The 16,347-nt window shown below is 46.6% G+C and overlaps 1 non-coding gene across 1 annotated transcript; it reads left to right on the top strand.

Annotated features, from left to right (window-relative positions):
• Positions 1 to 2,441: 2,441 nt before the first annotated feature.
• trnav-uac (transfer RNA valine (anticodon UAC)) lies at positions 2,442 to 2,514 on the top strand. The gene has a single exon. It is a non-coding gene; the product is annotated as a tRNA-Val (tRNA).
• The last annotated feature ends 13,833 nt before the right edge of the window (positions 2,515 to 16,347 follow it).

The raw sequence follows: 16,347 nt of genomic DNA, 5'->3' as shown, positions 1-16,347 counted from the left end.
GCCGTAGCAGCTTCCACCTTCCGGCGTCAGTGTAGCAGGTGATTAAATACGGCCCGAAGGAAGTGAACCTATATGGATAATCCTCCCTGGCTCACGTATCTGCGGCCCCTCGTTGGTCTTTCTTCACTTGGCTGTTGGGGGATTGAGGTCCCAGCACTCTAACGGTCACAGAAAAGTGAATATTTCTCTGTAAATCTATTAATGATGGGCTGTTTGATGAGTGGCGCTACAGAAAATAAAGGAGAGGATCCTGTTGCCTGGAGCCAAGGAGAAAATGTTTGATGTTGACCTTTAAGTAAAGTTTTTTCGGGCTTTATTGATGATGAAGTTGACTCTGCCTTCTCGCTAGCTCTGGGCTCCTCAATGGTAAACATATATCCGCTTGGGGACGGCTGCGATCACAGGCAGGAATTTCTTGGCGCAGCCGGAAATACAGCATCCAGCTGAGCCGGGTCAACCTAGATAGCTCCGATCCTCATCACAATAAATACAGCGAGTGAAGATCCAACATGAGAATCATGTGATATGAGAGAGCTAATTCCAATCCTTGTGATCCAACTGTGCTTTTATTTCCCAATCAAAAAAGCTGCGGTGCCCCAGGAGGGCTGGAGCTGTTGAGAGAACAGTTTAATTGGCATTAAACGGAGGAATATTTGCACCTTTGCTTAAGATGCTCCAGGTCACTATGAATTTAAAGCAGATGAAGGCGAATCTCTGGGTTGCTCTGACAAAAACATCATTTAAATGTGGAAAACAAAGAAAACAAAAACCATCAGATGCTTTCTGCTGCTGCCAGGACAACGGCCAGATTCTTGGCGACTGTTCACATCTCTGGTTCTGCTGAAACCGGTCAGAACGTTCTCCACGGCGTGTGCATGTTAAAAAAAACCCATATGCATATAATAACAGGAGGCCTGCAGTGGACTGTCAGACATATTTGCAGTCATCAACACTGACCTTTCAGCTTCCTGACAGCCTCCAGAGCCACAATCACCGTTTCTGATCGGAAGGAAAAGCCCGTGGCTCCGAGCGTGACTGAAAATAAATGCCGAAACATAACAGCACGCCGTTCGCATTCGCTTTATCCAGATTGGCGTGTTGAATGGACGTGTGCAGGTCCGATCAGCGGGACGGAGTAGCATCAATAAAGATGAGAGAGCACTAAGAAGGGAGAGAAGGTCCCCGGGACATGACGCGGCATCGCATTGAGTCTTAATCTAAAAGAGTCGTAGCAGCAGGAGACGTGCGCTGCTGCTGGTTAACAGACCACCAACGCCGACCTACGACCTCTGCAAGAGCAAAGGAACGCCTGTCCTCCTCTGACACCATCGTCATTCTGAAACTCAACGTGTCAGAAATTAAAGTCACCTTTCCTACGCGTGCACATGTAAATCAGATAAATCATGTATGCGCACACCCGGTTGAGCTCTGGCTTCTCCGGTTCTGCACCCTAACGCCTGGAATCATCTTAGGCCAGATAAACAGCGAGCACAGACGAACACTTGAGATGATCCCTGGGATCCTCCTGGGTACACGACGAGAAGATCATGCTGTCGATGAATATGCAGAGCAGGACAACGGAGAAGTGAGGGGATTATGAGGACGGGCTGCTGGCACCAGGGCTAATATTTCAGCATATAATGATGTCACCTCTATTCTCCATCGCTGGACGGCCCTCTGCTGATCCAGCCGGTGTTTATCTTGTCAGCAGTGGGGAGGGGGTCACAAAGAAGCGATGGGTCTCACATCTGCTTCCTGTCAGGCTACGCGTATCTGCAGTCGCCTTCCAGCGTCCCCAACATCCACGTAAGGAGATCTAATCGTGCTTTAATCGCGACAGGTCAAACACACATCTTTCCCAGGGCTGGCTCTTCCACCAACGCGGAACCTCTGCCTGTGAGACGAGAGGAAGACGTGGCGTCTTCTGTCCCACCCTGTCCAACAATATTCGATTCCTCTCCCGCGGTGTCGATTTTCTTGTCTCTGGGAGCATCTGAGCTGAACGGAGGCGCCGCTCTGCCGCTGTACTGAGGACGCTTGGACTGATTATGAATGCTGTACGTGTCACGCGGTTAAATGCATGAAATATGACAGCTTCCGTGGACCTTTGGCCAAACAGCCGCCGCGTGCATGAGCGATTCCTGACACATCGTCCGTCGATGTAAAGCTCAAAGCAAATCACCGAATCACTTCTCTTTTACACAGCAAACCTCACGAAAGAAAACAAACGTCACGGTCGTCTTTAACCATCTGTGTTAACAATCCGCCCAATTGAGATCCGACAAACTCCAAACCGCAGGTGAAAAAACACTTTACTGCTGCACGATACTCATCCACGCTTCCTGATGGAGGGGTGAAAGTTCGCTGCAGATACAACACACACACACACACAGACACACACACACACTTCAACAGCCATATTTCATTACACTCAGCAGCATGGTTCCATGGTGTAGAGGTCATCATGTCTGCTTTACACGCAGAAGGTCCTGGGTTCGATTCCCAGTGGAACCAGAGTTCCTCCAGTTGTGTCACAATCAACAACTTACATTTTTACATCTAGTTTCTACATTTCTTTTTCCGGACTGCAGAATGAAGGAGGCCATACGGCCAGGTTGGTAACACAGAGCCTTTGCTTCAGAACCGACACCAGAACCTCAGAGTCCGGCTCTCCCTCGTGGCACGGGCACCTTCCTGCTGCTACATCCGTGCGTGTTGACCAGTTCTGAACACACACACACACATCCACACACACACGTGCGCTTGCACTTCTATCTTTGTGAGGACCATCATAGATAGAACTCATCCCCTAACCCCAACCTTAATCAAACACACCCTCTACCCTGACCCGGACTGTAAACACATTTCTTACCTCAACCTTAAAACCACGTCTACACCCTCAAACGTCCTCTGACGTTGTGAGGAATGGCCAAAATGTCTTCATTTCCCAAACATGTCCTCACATTGCTAGTAGAGTGAGTATCTTGGTCCTCGATATGTAGCAACACACACATACACACACAGACGTGTGATTTTTTTTGTCCAAGTTTCTGCAGATTTATAACAAACCCTCCAAAGATCTCTTGTTTCACTGTAGTCGTGGTGACGAATGTTCCCTTCAGAGGGATGGCAGCTCTGTTATCCATCCTCCCAATGATTTTTGGGCATGTTTACTAAAGAAGCTTCTTTTACAGTAATGAAATGTGGTATCACAGCGGTGGAGGGCGATGATGAAAACTTCCCATCAGTTACAGCACTTAGTCACTCATTGTAGATATCATCTGTTATCAGCTGGATCCGAGGGGTTTAACTACACTTCCTTTATAGCCGGTTCAGATAAAATAAATTAATTGTTGCCCCAGTGCGAGGGACAACTGAGGGGACATTTATCTCAAATGAGTGCTTAAACAGGTTGTTTTGATCACGTTTAGAGTATTTTTACGCATAATTGTGGAGTTAAAATATGGTCAACAAATAACTCAACCTGTTTAGCTGCAGCTGTGAGGAGTGAGCGGGGTTCTGGTCATTCAGAACCAGGTGAGAGGATTAGTCCTGTCTACAGAGCAAAGATTCATCACACGACCTTTGTCCGCCAACGGTGGGTTCATCTTCTAACAGAGACCTGAAGAATACTGGATGGACGCAGCGATGGAGGGTGGATCATGGTTTGGATGGGAATTTTTAGCTCCTTGAAGGCCTCGCTGCCAAGAACGCGCTGGCACCAGGGAAGAGGCATTGTTATTAAGATGAATCATTCGGGGGTGACGTCAAAAATCCGCCTTCCTCCTGCACCAACGTCCGCTGCAGCCGTCTCGTTATTAGAAGTTGGAATGTTTGATTGTAACATTGACTAAAATAACAGCTTTCACACTTTCCTTGCCATCCCACTCACGATACAAAGACGTTTTTTTTCTTATTATCGCTGCCTCGGTTATTTGCAGCTACTTCACAGAACTCTTCACTTTTTCAGCAAAAGCAAAAAAAAAGAAAGAAAGAAAAAGAGGTTCTCGCAGGTCACAGTGGTGGGTGTTCAAACATCCAATATGTATGCGCCTTTTCCCTGTTTGTTTAACTTTCTTCTCCACGGTGCCGATGGTAATTAGTGTGGCTGTTTAGCCTTTTGTCCTGCCTGGAAAGAGAATCAAATAAAAGGAGGCAGGAAAAATTCACAGCAAGCTTCCTCCCGTCGCTCCCCAGAGACTCACCCTTCATTGGCATTTTATTTAAATATTTAAAGGTGAGGTAGATGCACACTGGCATATTGTAAAGGCTGTCACTCTGATCACAAAGGCACTGAGGTGACTGGAGGATGGAGTGGGAAAGCAAGAGGAAGTGCAGATAGGGGGGGGGGGCAGGAGATGGAGTGAAGGAGGCCAGGGACCCGAGGCTACAGCCGACAGAGTAAACTGTGTGCAGGTGACTGATGGGCAGTGGCTGGGAAAGACACCGTACAACAGGAAATCATCATTTCTGAGCCATTGCCCAGAGAAGTTTGTGAGCAGGACAAGTGGAAGGGAATTTTATTGACACAGAGAGGAAGTGAAGGATGTTGGGAGAGGCTGAGAAGCCTTCAGGGAATGCCGAAGCCCTGGCTGATTCCTGCGAGGTCGAGGGGTCTGTGTGCAGCGGAACATTCTGCTTATACCTCATATCTGTCATCTGTTTTATCACCAAAAGGAAAGTGGCTGGTATTCAGTCCACCGGAGGTAACATTGCATCCATTCCTCACTGGGACGAAGGTCACGATGAGGTGCTTCACTGTGACGTCCCAATAAAAGTTGGAGATGAAGTTATTGGTGTCATTATTCTGGAAACCTCCACTAATAAGAACCAACAACTGTGTTAAGGGCCAGGAAAGCAAACCTAATTTGGTGACGCTGGCATATGGGCACCCAGATGGGCTGGGAGAATCATCCATTAGTCCTGATGAGAATTCCCAGACACGCAACATCCACACCCACGGGTCAGGTTCAGGATTCAGCTGACAAATGTGCCAACGGTGGCAGGAAATCAAAGTGGTGAAGGCAAACACAAAACATGCCAGCTGTTTAATGCGGGAAGTGACTGCATCTGCCGATTTCAAAACACTCAAAGAGCTCCGCTAAGCTAGCTACATCGTTTCTCCTTCCTCTTCCTCCTCCTCATCACAGCTAACGCTAAACCTCCCGGTGGCAGACGCTCAGCTGCCATCCCGTAACAAGAGGAGAAGAACGTGTTGGAGAAAAGCCTGATTTAAATGTATAGATCACCGTAAAAATGATAGCCAGGAGCGGGTGGGATTAAAGATGGCGTCTTCTGGTCATCAGTGGTTTCATGAATGGCTTAATCACCTCAATTCCGTTTATTCTGCTACAGCAGCTAAATAAATGAGGCGTCAAATCTCATTAATAAGGCAACAGCCACAATGAAGGTTTTCCACATCTAATCTGAAGCAGGTTAAAAACGTGAGCGCCACAGCTCTTCGTCTCTGGTTGCGTATATTTGGGCTGCATCAGTAGTAACTTCATTGGTGTTGAGACGTTTGGAAAATGCTTAATGAAGGTCATTAACTGTGATTAGTTTGGTACATTCCTGAGAAATTCCGCAGCATTTTGGAGAAATATCACCCATCTCGGGTTTGAATAAATTTGTTTATTGTTGAATGAGCAGAATTAAGCGTTGAAACGTGTGCGGCTGGGTTTTCTGCAGCCACTTTAGTCCACAAACGTGCACGTTCATCCCCACGATCCAGGAAAACGCCTCCATACAGAAAATCATACAATTTCAGCCATGAATACAATCGATCTGTATATGATGACATCTCCTCCGACTCCTTTAATCGCACCACGCAGCCGGACGTGCGCAGCCAACAGGTTTGATTCTTCTCCTGTATTTTGAAGGTGCTTATTTTTCAGGCAGCTCACAACCGCAGCATCATCAGTGCGGCTGCGCCGCTGCAGCTTAAATAACACGGGCCACATCATCACGGCTCGGATGGATTGTAAATAGTCAAGGGGGCTATAAATTTGTCACCAGCTTGGACAGAGATAGGGCACATTACCTTCAACCGAAGCATATTTCATCCTTCCCTGGGGCTGATGAAATGCGGAGCACAGGGGCAACGCTGCATCTGTAAGTAAGGCCTTCTTTATGGCCTGATTAAGTCATCTGATGCTAGCTACAGAGCCGGCTACACAGCCTTATTTCACCTCCCACTGTGCTGCTGTTGTAATCATCGTGGAGCACGAAGACGGTAAAACAGCACCGAGAGCCTGTGTGAGGTGATGGGACCATTCATTCCCCTCTGTTTTTATGTCAGCCATTATAACTACCTATAAACTAATACTGCTGAGAGAGGGCCTTTTCCCCACGCATTCACTCCCTTTGTGTAACGACTCACCTCGCATTATTCTCTTCTACATGTTGTGGAGAATGCAAATTCCTAAGCAGTCTGGAAGAGGTGTTACATACAGAAATTGGGTGTAAATGGCTGTATTTATCTGTAAAGAGGAGACAAAATCAGCATACAAATCTGCACAAATGTCTGCATGTGCGTAAAGACTGCTGCATGCAAATGTGTTGGCCTGTAAATATAATGTCTGAAAAATAACTGCACAGTTATCAAGTCCTCTATTGCATATGTAAAGATTTCTTATGTTGAATTTCTCCCAGGAAAGGACGATGGTACGGATGGAGGCTTCCTCCAGATTTCGCGCCTCATCGCACATCCCGAGCCCGTCCGGGTCGGTGGCAGCTCTGAACCGTCAGTTTCCAGGCTGGATGTCGGCTCACAGTGGCCGTGTTGCCGATTTAACCACGATTGAAATCCAAATTCTATTAATGCAACAGCTCTTGAGTTAATTACTTTGGAAAAACATGCACATTAAGAGTAAAGAGGAGCTTAATTGATTGAACGGGGACCCACAGTGCAAGCGTCATATTACTGAAACGCGCTCCCCCCGATGAAAACGTTGAAAATCAATCGTTTTTAAATGATATCAGGTTCTCCCCATATTTGCTGCTATATATACACCGGCTACATGTGATCAAAGCAAGTGCACTTTATGTGCCAGGGGGTTTACAAAAGAGATGTCCTTCTGTGTGTGTGTGTACGCGTGTGTGTGTGTGAGCCAGCAGCACTTTGGCCCTCAGTCGGAGTGTCCAGACTCAGAGGCTCCGGACATGAAGGGGCCAGGGAGAAGACCATCAGGAGATTTAAAGCAGGGAGCAGGTTAACCCCCCATTTACCATCAACAGCTCTCAGACGGGTCCACGGTCCACAGGTCCCTTGATTCCAGCGCGACAAGCGTCGCTTATCGATGGGGGTAAAAATATGTTTAGGCTAAGTGGTGAATAATTTGCTTTGCTCACATATGAGTGTTGAGTGTGGAGCACCTGCCCTCTAAACTGAGACTGTTCTTCCCTTAATGCTCACAACTCTTTCTGTTGATGGCAGGTAAAAGCACATATTTAGGCAGCCTGTGCAGAGACATCTGACGCCCCTCTGAGTGTTTTCTAAAGCCTGAATTTTCGGTACAGCACACCCCTTAATCATTTTATATCCACCTCCTCTCTGTTTTCATCTGTTTATGTTCAGGTCCTTTTTTCCCCCTTTTCACTCTCTTCCCATGCCTTGCTCATTAGCATCTCTGCGCGTGCCAGACTTTATCTAATCCTCGTGCCGCTCGTCTCTCCTTGTTTTAGCTGCATGAGCTGTGCTCAGTCCCCAAGATCGCTCAAAGGAGGAGGATGTGGCTTTCATATGCAGGAAGTAGGTTATATTTTACACAAAATCAGTGTTAGCGACGGTATTAATACCTCCACACATACAGATGCTATTAAAAATAACACTTTAATCCCAACCACAGGTGTGACATCTACAGTTTTTGCCATATGTGACCTGAATCATAGAAGGATTTCATTTGGGACTCCAGGCTTCAACCTCGTCTCCATAGATACGGTTAGGGTTAGGGTCTTGAATATTGATGAGCCAATATCTCCCAGTTTAAGCCTGTAGGTACATGCTGCTGCTTAACTCATTATATGCATTTATTATGATTCAGCATCTAAAACTGTCCTGTCAATCATATTGATGTCAGGCACATTCAGGTTCTATGTTTGTCATGATCTCTGAAACCACCCATCCCATAACTTTCCTCTGAATATCGCCTTATTGTTGCATTTACACGCATCAAGGCGCCGATCACGCTGGAAATTTAGGCGCGGACACAGATACCACAGGGCCTGAAGCCCACTTTGGTGATTTGGGGTGAACTGGCCCTTTAGCAGAAACAGAGTCGGCTTCAGATTGGCGTTTCTGGCGAATGCAAACCCACATGAACGCCTGTGTCCTATGCTGCCACATCCCAGGGAAGCGGAAACCTTCTCCCGTCGGCTCCTCGGCGTCCTGGTCGGTGGTTTAATTTTGTTGGAGTGTTGGCAGATTACCGCCACCTCAGTGGCGCTGTCACGGAGAACGCAGCTCCGGCAGGCAGTGAGCAGGGAGCCGGCACATTGATAAGGACAGCTGCTCTCGGGAGATTTCCCCGGGGAGGGAGGATGGACAGGGCCGGCGCCGCCGACGCCGACGCGCTGGACGTCAGGTGGAAACAGCAGGATGGGCCCCGCCGCTGAACACCGGCTGATCTTCGAGTCTCTCATTATCTGATAGGCAGCTTACAAGCTGGGACGCCATCAGCCTTTTTTGGTGGAACCAGAAAGCTTAGGGGCTGCATTCTGATTGGATTTGTGGTAACCCAGGCAAGAAAAGGGGGGAAGTTTGATAAAACGGACCCCACCCCACTGGATTTATTAAAGAAACAGATCCAACTTCATCCCAAAGATCCAACCTTCAAAAGGGAGACAAAAGAGGAAATAGAAGAGAAGCATATTTATCACTGCCAACACGGGGAAAGAGGATCAAAAAACATTATTTAGTCCAACTTTACATGAGAATATATACAGTACACTTTAATAGGCTCATCAGGGACCAGTTTGTTCTACAATACAAGCATCTGTTGAGAGGGTTCCCGTGTGAAACCCCCCAGGCTGCAGCATTCATGTTAAACTTTCAATTGTGTGTCGATGTTTACCCAGAAACAAAGCCACGGAAAATAAAACAGCTTTTCCATAGAAAAGCTGGAAGAACAGCGGCTAGAAAGGTTTTAATCTGAGGACAATTTGGGTTTTTCCTGCCGTGATCCCACCAAAGGGATGCACCAATAACAGTGCAGAGGTAAAGAGTCTGTCAGAAAATATTAGGAAACAGCAGAGAAAAAGATTTTAACTTTGTCTTTCTGAAACGTCTTTCTGAAATATTACACATGTGAATAAATATTGAATCAGTCTTCTATTATATTACGTGTGTGAAGGAGGCCATTTCAGCCCTCTTTGCCATCTGACATTGACTTTAATGGATGGTGTAATTACACCGTAACACTAAAATGGAAATATAAATGAATAAAAATCAGGAACAAAATGGTCCTCTGTCATTAATTATAGAAGATTTAACATTGATGCTTGATAGAATGAAATCAGAATTCAAAGCAAGGGATCTCAAAACGCTTCGAAATTAAGGATTTTGCAGGCAAATACATCATTTTTATTGTGTTGAGTGGTAAATGATTATGAAAAGAGTCTGCTTTTCGGCTAAAACAAAATATAAAAGACTGTCTCTGACCACTTTAAAAGGTTCTGACTGCGAAAGAATGTGAAAATGGAAGAGCGAAGGAAATGGAGTGAAGAACACAAGAGGCCTGAACACAGCAATACGGAGTCAGTGTTCAGGTTAAATCAGAGAAGATTCAGTCCAGATCCAAAACCAGGCAGGCAGATACTCTGGCTGAGAAGAAAATCACTAGAAAAGCTGTTGGAGCACTTAAGTATAACTACAAGTTGTTCTGGAACAGAAGGGCAGAGGAGACACAGGTGGAACACATTGGGGCAGGAAACTCAGTCACACAGGCGGGAAACTTGACAGGAAGGTGAGGGTGACACCAGACTTCAAACTAAAACAGGATGTGATGAGGACAAGTTGGAGGAAGGTGAGCTTCCCAGTCAACACAGTTAATGTTGATGTTCCACATACCTCATATTTATGATCATATAGCATCAGACGAACAGCAATAAGAGGAACGCTTACAGCTGTACGTCACAGCTGCCAGTGCACCCAGAAACAACAGCCCCCCAGTGGCAGTCAGACAGAAGGTCTCTGAACAAATCTCCCATAAGTGCACTGTGCTGAAGGGTTCATGCACTGATTCTGTCCTAAATAGGTCCTGGTCTCCTGAAATCCCTTCTTATCCAGAGACTTTACTCCAGAGAGAAAGAAAGGATGATGGATGGATGGATGGATGGATGGATGGATCCAGGATGGATGGATGGATCCAGGATGGATGGATGGATCCAGGATGGATGGATGGCTGGATAGATGATGCAGGATGGATAGATGGATGGATGGATGCAGGATGGATGGATGGATGGATGGATGGATGCTGGATGGATGGATGGATGGATGGATGCAGGGTGGATAGATGGATGGATGGATGCTGGATGGATGGATGGATGGATGGATGATGGATGGATGGATGGATGGATGGATGGATGCAGGATGGATGGATAGATGGATGGATGGATGGATGGATGGATGGATGGATGGATGGATCATTATAAATGATGTCATGTGTGTATTACATATTAACTAGTTAATGCTGGTTTCTGTTTTAAAAATTAAAGTTCAACTTTTTAATCTCTATATTTTGATGAAAAGGCTGAAAACATCGTTTCCGCATCATTAATCTCTAACTTGACCACGTGACCACGGGCACTATTTACAGGTGCATTGATCTCGACGGCCACCTCACCAACGTTACATCCTCCACATGTGAAAGGGCGGAGCAGCAGCTCACCTCCGCCCACAGCTGGAGCAGATGTGAAACCTCTGGGCGGGTCTATAGGAACTAGCACAGGTCAAACAACAATTCCCCGACTTCTGAAATGATCCTAAACGTCTCATTGTTTCATCCATTTATCACAACTTGGCTTCCATTTTGATAAAAAATAAACAGACGTAGAAGATTTGACAGATTTATCACATCCGTGAGAGAACGCGCTTTGGTACTTCCTGTTTTGTTCCTTTCAAAGTGTCGTGGTGATCCGTGGTGAACTCGCCCCACGCGCTCAAAACAGAAGAAAGCTGTTGCGCAACAGCCGGCGGGCTGGCGGGCTTAACGTGCAAAGGCTGCGTCCAAATGTGTCGCCCTCACAACTGTTGTCAGGTGCAGCACGGAGGCCCCATTTGAACAGTTCCCCTTGAATTAGATTCCACTCCAACTTAATCTCTTTACTTGTGTAGAGGCTTTTTGCTCGGAGTGGTTGTGCATGATGTCGCTTAATCCCTCCGCCTGCATGGGCCGGGCCTTTGATCGGCTCCTGTTGGAGCAGAGATATCGGCACAAGTCATCCGAGGCGGCGGGCGGACGGCCCACCGGGGTCCTGCTGCCCCCACCTCCTGCCATTGTTGATGCTGATGAGATTAGAGAAGAGGATGAAGGCATCAAATGTTGAGGGGAATGGAAGAAAAAAAAAAAGATGCGGAAGCAGCAACTGGTTTTAACTTGACATGATTTATGACTACAATCCGTTTTGTATATTTCCCACCTCTCGGCCCCCCCAGAAGCACCGCCACAGAAGATCCAAGCGCACGTGTGCACAGGCAGGCTGCACTTCCCGTGACACTCATCAGGGGGTTAATCACGAGCTCCATCCGGACTCTGTGAGAGGTCAAAGCCAGGAGGCTGTCTCCCAGTGCTCCAGCGTTCCCGTCGCAGCCGCGTGACATTCCGAAGCCTCAATAACGGCCTAATGATTCGTTTTGTTAATGACTTGGCCCGTGCCCCGAGTTGCAGGTAGCAGCATTTTACCCTCTGTGCAGAGTCAAACATCCAATTAACGTCCAACTTGACCTGAGACGAAAGGTGGCGGCGGATGTACACGTGTAATTTCCACATTTTCCCTTTGAATCATGGGTAATGTGCTGGCGCCATACACTCATACCAGGAAGTGACTGCCTGGGTAGCTTAGCACCGAGCTAGAGCGGCGGGGTGGGTAAAACAGGCCTAAATCTGAGTAACACCGAGTTTAATTGGGTCCAGTTGGGGTTTAAAGACCAGAAAAAACCAATAAGAGCATCAATTATCACTAGGATTGGTCACTGAGGATCTAGAGGAACTGGTTTTCTCCCAGTTTGCTTTCTTTAAGCAGACTGAGAAACTCAAAAGAAGGAAGTGCTGAGCTGTGGTGTGGGACCGCTGGAGGCCCTGCTTTTTTATTCTCCACCCTTTTCTCTCTAAGCCTGGAGTAATATTATGAGGTACAATTTAATATGTGAGAGGAGGGAGGAATCTGGATTTTTATAATCTTGTGATAAGGAAAGGGATTAAGAATAAAGAAGGGATTAATTCACTTGATCTGCCAATATGGTGGACCAACAGTCCCCCCCAGTAATAGAGATTCTCTTCCGCGTACAAACCAAATATAACCCAATTACTCTTCTTGGAAGAACCGAATTTAACTACATCATGATTTACCGACCATCTCTGATCACCTGCCTTACTTCAGAATCCATCTGGACGCACACACACACACACACACACACACGCGCCAAGATAATTACTAAGTAAAATCAATGTCACGTAAGACAATAATTATCCACACTGTCTAAACGTTTTCAACGGAGATCTGATGAGTATGGATTTACAACCGTGATCAACTGGATCCTCAAAAGAGAGGAGCGGTGAAACGGTGGTAATTGATGGGTTGATGTGATGAAATCATCCCGGTCTCACGCTCCCAAAAAAGAGAAAATGTTTTATTTGGTTCCTGTAACAATGCACATTGTTTTATTAAAAGAAAAATAATCACAATTTATGGAGCACACACACACACACACACACACACACACACACACACACACACACACACACACACACACACACACTCACAGCTGTGTCCTAGGGCAGGTGCAGGCTATTGAATGCAGGGACAATCATCTAAAGCTGGTGTTTTATGAGCTTTATAATAGGCGCTGATCTCTATCTGGGCTGGGGAGGGAAGATTGAGGTGATTAGAAGTTGATACTCCCTCAGGCTTTGGATTATGGTAAATATAGTGAGGATCATTAAAACATCTTCCTCATTCCCTTCAAGTCAGTGCTTATGTTACTGGACCCTCAGAGGGGAGAAAGAAAAAAGAATCCAAGACTGCAAACGCCTCACAACCGCTCCGAAGAAGGAATAAACATTAAATAATCAATAAAGTTCCGATCACTCACTGATAAACACTCCATGTTTGACCTCATCGCTGTGTGAATTCTGAGGCGAAGCCACGTTTCGTTACCTCACAGACACCAAAGAGTGATGAGAAACAGCTCAGAGGATGATCCAGAGGCTTTAATGCTCTTCCTGGAATTCTGCTGGCTGAACCAGAGAACGGCGGCAAAGCACCAGATAGATGAGACGGAGAGGAAAGAGTTGTCCCACTACCAAACTAAACTGGGATAATTGGAGAAGACCAAAAGCCTCTTTCTTCAGTTGATGTGCAGAAGTGAGTTTTTAACGACCCACAAGAGAAAAATACACCAATGACATAATTTCTGTATTTACAGCTCATTTAGCGACTCATTAGCAGCTGATCCATCATCAACGACGCTGCAGATGAAGAGGCTCCGCCGGTGACTGTGCAGGACAGGGAGGGGACACAACATTTAAAAGTGGAGTTGTGTCCTGGCTGTGACGACAGGAAGCTGTGTCACCCTGCACCAGTCGGCTCAGCGGGAGGTCCAGATGGTGGCCGCTACAGCCGTCCAGCTTTCATTCACATCCCACCTTTAACACGCTCTCAACGGCTCTGGCACCAGGCGGAGCGGAAAAAAACTGCTCTCAAGGAGGGAGAAAACCTCTCAGAACATCCAGCCTTGATCCTCTTTTCCCTCACTTTTACACATAAACTGTTGAGAATTAGAGAAGGTGCTGATGTCCGTCAACCTGACAGACAGGGAATTTATGCTGTTTAATTAATGTTGTTTAATTATTATTTATTGTTCCGCATTCGCCATGAAACTTTTGTGGAGAAATGATGGACAGAGTTACTCAGTTGTCTTAGAGGAATATTTCAAATGTCGTCACTCTCCGACCTGAAACGAATGCACACAAATAAGGAAACATTGGAATGATGCTTTCATGGACACTGCCTAAATCTGTACATTTGAGCTTTGGGTGACTGTAAACCGCCTGTGTGTGTGTGTTGGGGGGTGTCTCTGAAACCCTGTCCAGGGTCCCTTCCTGCCTATTGCCCAGTGGCGGCTGGGAGCATCTCCGTCTCCTTTGTTTATCACGTATTATTCTTGGTGAGAATCCTTGAATTTGCCTCAGGTGCAGTTTTCATTCCGTTTCATTATTTGCTCAGATTAACGGCAGCGTCGGCGTAGCCAGCTAAGCTGTGTCTAATAGGCTGGAGTCTAGACATACCCTCACCAATTATCCACTGTAAATAGAATCCTCTCCTTGGCTCAAGGCTTTGTTTATTCACTTCTTTTCCAGATCTGCATGATTGGTATCAACGATAATAAACACCTGAAGCTCAACAGTGGCTTTAGACCGACATCATTCCACCAGTCCTGCATGAAGGTTTGACCACAACAGTTGGATTTATGAAGGAAATATAAAAGAACTGATTCCAGATCAGCAAATACATGTTTGGTACTTATATAAATATAGTCATGGATTATATAGATCAGCAGATGATGTGACCAATGTGAGGCAAACAGCGAGGAGCTTCGTCTCATGCTGCAAAACATCCGTCCGCTGTCACTGGATATTCGATGGTTGAGAACTTTTATTAAAAGTCGACCAGCAAACCTTTAAAGACAAGAAATGGAATCAAAGGACATCAAAGGCGGCTACAGGATGCTCTAAAAGCGTGAAGGCCCTTTCGCAGCTCTGCTGAAGATCAAGACGGACGCTTCCACTCATGCAGATGTTTCATCACTGTCACCGTTTTTCATCTGTTACATCTGAATCCTGTAAAACGTCAAACACCAGACAGACGACGGATGTCAGACTCCAGGAACGAGCCGCAGACGTCCCGGCTACCAGACGGCGGCGGAGACGCAGATGTCGGCGGCTCATCCTTATGGTCGCTGACGCGCCACAACATTTGCTAACGGCGCTAACAAAAGTGTCAGCTGTCCCACCAGCAACCTCAACCATGACTGAAGGCGGAGGATATGGCAGATGACATAAAGGCAGAGTCTAAAATCTCCGGACAGACGCGGCTAAATCTTTCATGAATCCGTCATTCCTTATTCATAACGAGTCTCCCTCCACGAGTTCTGCTCAACACTTGTGAGACCTGTCAACAGAGGCCTTCGGCGTCTGACCTCATGGGTGCAGTCCAACTTCGAAAGTGCAGACATCACCACAGGTACCGGCGGGGGCTGTCCTGCAGGGAGCACCTAGCCACGGGTCACACACGGACAACACTGTACAGGAGACTCTGGGATTTTCAGATTTTAAACCTGACACGAGCTGAATCAGGTGGGATTTCACCGCCACCGTGGTCTCAGGTGGGTTTATGGTTAGTTCATACCCTGTTAATTAGGTGGTTTTTTTTAACCTTCATCTAGAAGCAAAGGTTTTTTTTCTTCCTGGAGAGATTGTTGATTCTGGAGTCACTGTCAGGTTCCCAGTTTCTGGGAACTCTTTTGCAGGGTTTCTCCTGCGGGGGGCGTGGTGGAGCCATGCTTCAGCCACAGGTGGTGCGGGGACTGGTGCACCTGCAGACTATCAGCAATCAAGCCACCTATTTATGGACTGTTCTCACGGGTGGCCAGCGTTGGCATGTCTTGTCTGTTTCGGAAGACCCCAGCTATACTCACTTGGACTATTGAAACACTTTTTTCCTTCGTGGATTACTTTTGAACCCGTTTCTCGGACTGTTCGTTTATCTATATCCTTCGTGGTCTGCTTTTGACTCCGCTCGGAATTTTTGTTGTAAGTTTTCATTGTTCTGTTTGGGTGAAGAACGGAGTCGTGGTCAACACGCATTTTGAGTTGCGCGATTTTGTGTGAACAGAAATAAAGCTTCACGGAAGACGATACGCCACTGTGTCCTGCCTGCTTTCGGGTCCTAACAAACCGCTCGTAACAGTCACACCAAAAACACCGTCAGGTGACGCTGTAATCACGGTGAAACTGTGTTGATGGTTGTTTTAGCTGTAGAGTAGTATGGACGAGTAGAAAATGGGTTATTAACAAACGCAGGGCCTCTTTAAATGAGTGTGAATGGGTCCACTTGTGCATTTTCTCAACG

Source organism: Takifugu flavidus, chromosome 17, assembly GCF_003711565.1.
Source record: "Takifugu flavidus isolate HTHZ2018 chromosome 17, ASM371156v2, whole genome shotgun sequence".
Lineage (NCBI taxonomy): Eukaryota > Metazoa > Chordata > Actinopteri > Tetraodontiformes > Tetraodontidae > Takifugu > Takifugu flavidus.
This window is presented reverse-complemented; position numbering and strand designations above follow the sequence as displayed.